Here is a 7,104-nt window from a genome sequence, read left to right as displayed (position 1 = left end):
GACATTCACATTCAGCATAACAGACCAGACATTATTATTTTAAATAAACAACAAAAGCAAGCATATCTTTTAGATATAGCTGTTCCAAATTCACACAATATAACACAGACATATAATACAAAAATTAATAAATATATTATTATAATTTCAGCAACAGGAATAGTACCGCAATCTCTTTTTAAAAATTTAAAAATTTTGGACTTAGAGAACACATAAAACACAAAAAAGTCAAAATGTGGAGGCGAGACGCCGGTAATTATGTTGATAAGCACTGCACTACTGCCGCCGGGTGGAGGTGGGATACGAAAAGAAGATGGGAAAAACCGAATTTTATTATCGTATTTAATTGACGTCACAGTTACTTTGGCGAAACAGGAGCTCGCTTTTCGAAGGCATGATGAAAAAGACAGACGAATCAATTTGATATATAAAACCTAACAGGAACGGCTGGTCCATGAGGTCATTTGGGTAATGACCCCCTAAAAAATAAAGGTTTTACCCAACACCAGCCGCGACTGCAATGTACACAAGATTTTTTCTACAATCGCAACTATGACTGCTACATATTATGTTATTTCAACCAAATCAGAAGTACAATAATTTTGAAAAGTAAGTGCAATGTATACTTCTAAATCTATCTAAATTTATTAATATGTAATTTTTTTCAAAACTATCGATCTTTCTTTGAAACATTTTCAATTCACAATTCACTGTTGGAAGCGCTGTACTTTTTAGTATAAATACGTATACGAAAAATTAAAATAATAGTTGAATTAACACATCGTTAAATGTTACGAGGAACATAGTTTTTTGGATTACACAGCAAAATCTTGGAATTTCAGTCCGATATTACTCCATTGAGTCTTTGGACTCACAAATAAATACCTCGAAAAGCCGACAAACATCTGTCTAGAACTTTTCTAGTAACCAGAGGGTATCGTAAACGACCCGTGTTTAGACCTCTTTCGTGAAAGTGACCGACCGCCGGCGCCACTCGATTTCGTCATAAATCTCAGCCGTACCCCCCACGATAATTGACAAGTCTGTCATACAGCCCTACCATTTAAAACCTTTATTCTCTTCGTTTTAAAAATAGTTTCGCATGGTTTTTCTCTCTTCTCGTTTTACAATGGTCCAGTGACTAATAAATGAGTGTTGTGTTATGAGTTTGTTCGAGCTCAAAAAAACGTGGTTCGAAATTGTTTAACGTTTAACGAATGGTAAGTTATTCTAGTTTTTATGTTGGTCTTAACGTGTTAGGGGCCAAGAATACAACATTGTCTGTCCATTATAACATAGAACTGATATGTTGAATTCAGATCTCTAATTATTTAAAAACCAAAAAAATAAAGCAGCAGTCAAAGTGGCATGTACGCGTAACCTAATATATATTTTTTTTACATTAAAAGATCGCCGTCTTCCTCGTCGCACTTACGACATTTGCATATGTTATCTTTGTTAAACTCACGGAAGGAATATAATGAACCGGTCACCCGTCCAAGTGCTGACCGCTGCCCGCGTGGCTTACCTTCGGTGATCGAACGACAACCTTTACCGTTTGACGAGTTTTTATTCTGCAATTGTTTACAATTAATCGACAAAAAAAATTGTTTTCTTAATTATCTAGTACTTAAAGCTATGAATCTACATGATACGGGTCTGTGCATGTTTCCGAATACCTGCACGAAAAACAAATCGGTTCGGTGGTTGCTATGGATTTCAAAAAAAAACAAAAAGTGTTGGGGGGCAACGGCACGCGGTGTTCCCAAGCGGTCACCCATCCAAGTACTGACCGCGCCCGACGTTGCTTAACTTCGGTGATCGGACGAGAACCGGTGCTTTTCAACGTGGTATGGCCGTTGCCGTGGTGTTTAGGTGTGATCGTTGGTGTAAAATATATTGCTTTTAACATTCCGATGCACGAATATGAACATCAAAACGCGATGCGTTTCGTTTCCGTATGCACTTACCCTCTGACGACCGACGTCGGACCGAACTAACGGGAAATCCCACAACAACCACCACGTCACGCTCTAACGACAAGAGAGACTACTAGACGGACTGGCGATCTCCCGCGTCGCACATTTTTCGACCGCCGGCGGCGGTGGAAAATCCAGAATTTCACCCCACCCACCGCGCTGCTTGCTCCGACGACGACGAGATTCCCACATTTGGATCGACCGAAATATGTAAGTAATATCAGGAAGTTCCGATTTTCGAGAGGAGACCTGTGTTTCTATTTACCTATCTATAATAATTATCGTTATAATCATCATATCATTATTATTATTATTAACATTATTATTTATTACCATTATTATTATTATTATTATTATTTATCGTCCCTCGGATTCGGCGATCTTCGAAAATCCAAGTTGGACCGTTAGACATTCGAACGCGGTGTGCGTGGCTGACGAGTTGTTATTTTTGGCGTTTTTTCTTCGATCTTCACCCCGACTTCGGACGACGCAGGTCGGACACGAAATTACGAAGAGAGAAAGACGGAAGAAAGGAAGAAAACCTGAAGATCCGTCGAAGAAAATATCGGAAAACTCGTAGGTGCGGCATCGGTCGGACGATGAAGACCGTCTCCTTTCGGATGATCCTCTCGACGGACTTTCGGCCGTCCCGAAGGGTCCGGACGGCAACGGGACCCGTCGTCGACTCGTCCCGTTTCAACTTCCGCCGAAAACGATCGACCTGAACGTCGGAGAGGCGGTTCGCGGCATCCTGTTGTCGGAATTGCCTCGGTTCGAACACCAGGTCCTTTCTGTGCTTCGACCGTTTCGGAAGCGTTTGGCGACGCGAAGATGTCGTAAAATCGAGAAGGTGGCGCGGTATTCCGGGAAGAGATGGACCAATATTTCGGCGAACGAAATATGGATTCCCGGAATCGACGCGTCTACCCCGCACCGCCGACGTAAACCGTCGGTCCCGAATCGAAACCGTGACGACCCGGATTTAGGGCTGGTGGTTGGAGGGGCGTGTACCTGATTCGAAACCCACCGACGTTCCGAGACGAACTTCGCTATCTCCAGGGAAACTTCGGAAACCGAGTTCGGCCAGCTTGATCACACGGTGGCGATGGTGATCGAGGAAAGAGGACGATGCCATCACGCGGGCAACGATTCCGAGGCCTGCAATTTCTTCGACGGCGGACGCGGTGCGCGTTCAGTCTTCCGTCCGCAGTGGCGACTATTTTATAAAGACTTAGAAAATTTTTTTGTTCAATTCTCGTTCACGAGGTGCTCGAAGTGTACGTGTGTGAGCAAGTGTTTTTTCAATAATTATTATTAACTTTTAACGTTTTAACGTGAAAGATGGCCGACGTCGAAAATCAAACAGCATCATCGGTCACCACCGGTTCCGCTGCCACCCCTCAATCCCACGCGAAGAAAGAGAAAAAAGCGAAAAATCCCAGGGCGAAACCGTCCCATCCTCCGACATCCGAGATGGTAAACAACGCCATCAAGGGACTCAAGGAACGCGGAGGATCGTCTCTTCAGGCCATCAAGAAGTTCGTCGCCGCAAATTACAAAGTCGACGCCGAAAAGGTCGCCCCTTTCATCAAGAAATATCTGAAAGGCGCCGTGGCGTCGGGATCTCTGGTTCAGACGAAAGGTAAGGGCGCGTCGGGTTCGTTCAAGCTCGCCTCGTCCACCTCCGGTGGTGCCAAAGTCGCCTCCGCCTCCGACAAGAGGAAACCCGCTTCGTCCGCCGCATCCAAGACGAAAAAATCATCCGCCAAACGTACCGCCGTCGCGACGACTTCCGACAAGGCTTCCTCGAAGACAGCCAAAAAACAAGCCTCCCCCAAAGCGAAGAAGACTGCTGCCGAAAAGAAGAGCGCCGTCGCTGCCTCCGCCGCCGCAGCGAAAGCCAAGAAATCGGCCGCCTCCTCGGCAGAAAAGAAAACTAGAGCCGCCCCGAAACCCCGATCGCCTTCCAAAGCGAAGAAATCTAACAAGGCTGGTCCGACTAAAAAACCCAAAGCACCCAAACCCAAGACAGCCAAAGCCATTCCTGTCAAGGTGAAAAAGGCCGCTTCGCCGAAGAGGAAAAAGTGAGAAACGTGGATGGATACTCGACTCATGTTCGTTCGGCTGTGCCTCGTTCCGACGTCATCATCGTACTACCGGCAACGGGGCACGCACAAATGGCCCTTTTCAGGGCCACACGATAATCTACGACGAAAAAAAGAAATAAAACTATCCTTACGGCGAAACCAAATAAAATAGATAGCATCAGCTGGCAGGTAGGTGATGACAGGATGCAATAAAATTTTACGAACGACCGCAACCCAACCCGAATCGAGAGGACCGACCGATTATTGACATTTTTATTTTATTCATTTCCGGTTGAAGGGCGATATATTTTTTTTTTTTTGCCTGTAAGGTTTGAGGTTCTGAAAAGAACCGATTTTTTTGTTATAAAATTCGTGTTTCGTTTTTCTCGGGATGTTGTTGTTCTTCCGAAACACGATGTGGAAAAATTTAAGCGCGTTCACCCCGAATACGTCTGGCAAGTTGGATGTCCTTTGGCATGATGGTTACACGTTTGGCGTGGATGGCGCACAAATTCGTGTCCTCGAACAGACCGACCAAGTAAGCTTCGCTCGCTTCCTGGAGGGCCATCACGGCGGAGCTTTGGAAGCGCAAATCGGTTTTGAAATCCTGAGCGATCTCCCTCACCAAACGTTGAAAGGGAAGCTTGCGGATGAGCAACTCGGTACTTTTCTGGTAACGACGGATCTCACGCAGAGCCACGGTACCAGGTCTGTAACGGTGGGGCTTCTTGACGCCGCCAGTGGCGGGAGCGCTTTTCCTGGCCGCTTTGGTAGCCAGTTGTTTCCTGGGGGCTTTTCCTCCGGTGGACTTGCGTGCGGTCTGCTTGGTCCTGGCCATTTCGAATGAAACGAATGAAAAACAAAACTGACGATCGTTAGACGTGCACGCGTCGAAAGGTAAACGGGTACTAAAAATTCCGCCATATTAAATTGTACTTTTATACGTGAACAAAGTCAACGGCTGACTTCGTCGATTGGTCGATGGTGAACCGTTGAATCTATATAAGGCTCCGTTAGTTGAAATTTTGCGGTAGTAACGGTAGCAAAGTCTGAATCTTGCATTGGTGAGAGACGGACGTGTTTTGCGAGTGCTGGTGACCGTCAAGTGTTCGGTGTTAGTGGTGCTGTGCAGCGTTCCTGTGCCGCGACCGGTGTTCAGTCCTCGGTCCGCACGGTTTTACGTATATATGTGCAGTGCTGCGCTCGAGCCCGGTCATTCGATCAAACAATTCGTCGAGAGAACATCTCATTGGCGGAAGTGTCGTTCATCGGCATTTTCGCCAATTTATCCACAACAACGCCGTGCTTTTGCACCGCATCTTACACGAATTTTTTAGGTGCCTAAAATGGCAACAGCGTGTCAAAGCCTTGTCCAGCTTCCGCAGGAGGACCTGCAGAAGCTGCTCGCCGAGGTGACGGCGCTGAGACAAGAGGTCCTCTTTCTCCGCGAGGAGAGGGAAGTGCACCAACAGCGACTCGCACTCTCGGATGCGAGAATCCAAGTCCTCGAGGAGGGACAGAAGGTGACTGATGTCTCCCCTCCGACCTCCCCAGCCCACCCAGTGCAGGCCGAACCTTCCGACTCGGAAATCGAGATGGAGGAGACAGTCGAGCCTGCCGAAGAAGCCCCGTTCACCTTGGTCCAAGGTAAGCATCAGCGAAAGCGCCCCACCCCAGAGTCAGCCCCCATGACACAAGCGGTCAAGTCCGGCCCCAGCGGTGAACCCTCGCAAGCGAGGGCCCCCAAAATGCCCAAATTGCCCACCCCCGAGGTCCCTCAGACCCAGAAAACCCAACCTGCGCCCGTCAAACCGGTGACGCAGCAGAAGCCCCCGGCGGAATCCAAAATCCCGCCGATCATCATCCGCGATGCCTCCAAATGGTCATCGCTTTCGCAAGCGATGATGCAGAAGAAAATCAACTTCTCCAAAGCGAGGTCCTGCGTCGACGGCATCCGGGTCAACCCGGTCACTATCGACGATTTCCGTTCCATGACTCGCCTCCTCGAGGCGAGGGGGGTGCCCTTTCACACCTTCGCCCTCCCCGAGGAGAAGACACTCCGAGCCGTGCTCCGAACGGTGCCGGTGGAAATCAGCGTCGACGACGTCAAAGCCGACCTGGAGAATCAAGGTCTGGCGCCTAAGCAGGTGACCAGGATGATCTCCACCAGGTCCAAAAAGCCCCTCCCTCTCGTTCTGGTCGAAGTCCCAAAATACCAAGGAAAAATTTTCCAATTGAAGTCGATCTGTCACCTTCTGATCGCCGTCGAGCGGCCCCACAAAAAGGGGACCACTGCCCAGTGCCACCGCTGCCAGCGGTTCCACCACTCCCAGCGGAACTGCTATGCCCCCGCGAAATGCGTCAAATGTGGCGAATTTCACGACTCCCACCTTTGCAAAAAGGCCAAGTCCGTTCCGGCAAAGTGCGCCAACTGCGGTGGCGCTCACACTGCCAGCTATCGGGGATGCCCCAGGTTCCCTCGAGGGTACCAGGGGAAAAAATCTCCAAATCACAACCATTCCGGCCCCCAACAAAAGCGCGCCCCAGCCACCACTGCCGCCCCCGCCCCCTCCGCGGCCCCCAAGACCCAACCGGCCCCTGTCAAGCAACCTGCTGCAGGGACCAAAAGCGCGACGAAAAGCTTCGCTGACGCAACGGCGTCCAAGAAGCCCGCGGCCCCAGCGCAAACCCCCCGACCCGCCCCCGCGCAGAAAAATTCCACAGCCGAGAAAATCATCACGGAAGTTCTCATGGCAATCCAGACCTCGACCTCAACCGAGCAGATCCTCGCGAAAGTTCTCGCAATCATCCCAAAAGTGCTGACATAAATAAATGACAGTACAAACCCCAAAAATAAAGTCGCTTCAGACAGCATTTTTTAATGCACGTAGTCTGCGAACCACCCGCAACGAGCTGGAGGTTTTCGCAGACAGTCATGACCTCGACGTCATTTTGGTCAACGAGACCTTCTTGCGCGCCGACGACCCGGACCCCAAAATTCGGGGCTTCACCTTATATCGCACCGACCGCACTAACGG

At 48.8% G+C, this 7,104-nt stretch overlaps 1 non-coding gene across 1 annotated transcript; it reads right to left on the bottom strand.

Moving 5' to 3' along the window:
• Positions 1-1,744: 1,744 nt before the first annotated feature.
• LOC138140836 (5S ribosomal RNA) lies at positions 1,745-1,864 on the bottom strand. The gene has a single exon (XR_011162760.1). It is a non-coding gene; the product is annotated as a 5S ribosomal RNA (ribosomal RNA).
• Between the last annotated feature and the right edge of the window lie 5,240 nt (positions 1,865-7,104).

This window comes from Tenebrio molitor, unplaced genomic scaffold (genome assembly GCF_963966145.1).
Source record: "Tenebrio molitor unplaced genomic scaffold, icTenMoli1.1 SCAFFOLD_351, whole genome shotgun sequence".
Lineage (NCBI taxonomy): Eukaryota > Metazoa > Arthropoda > Insecta > Coleoptera > Tenebrionidae > Tenebrio > Tenebrio molitor.
This window is presented reverse-complemented; position numbering and strand designations above follow the sequence as displayed.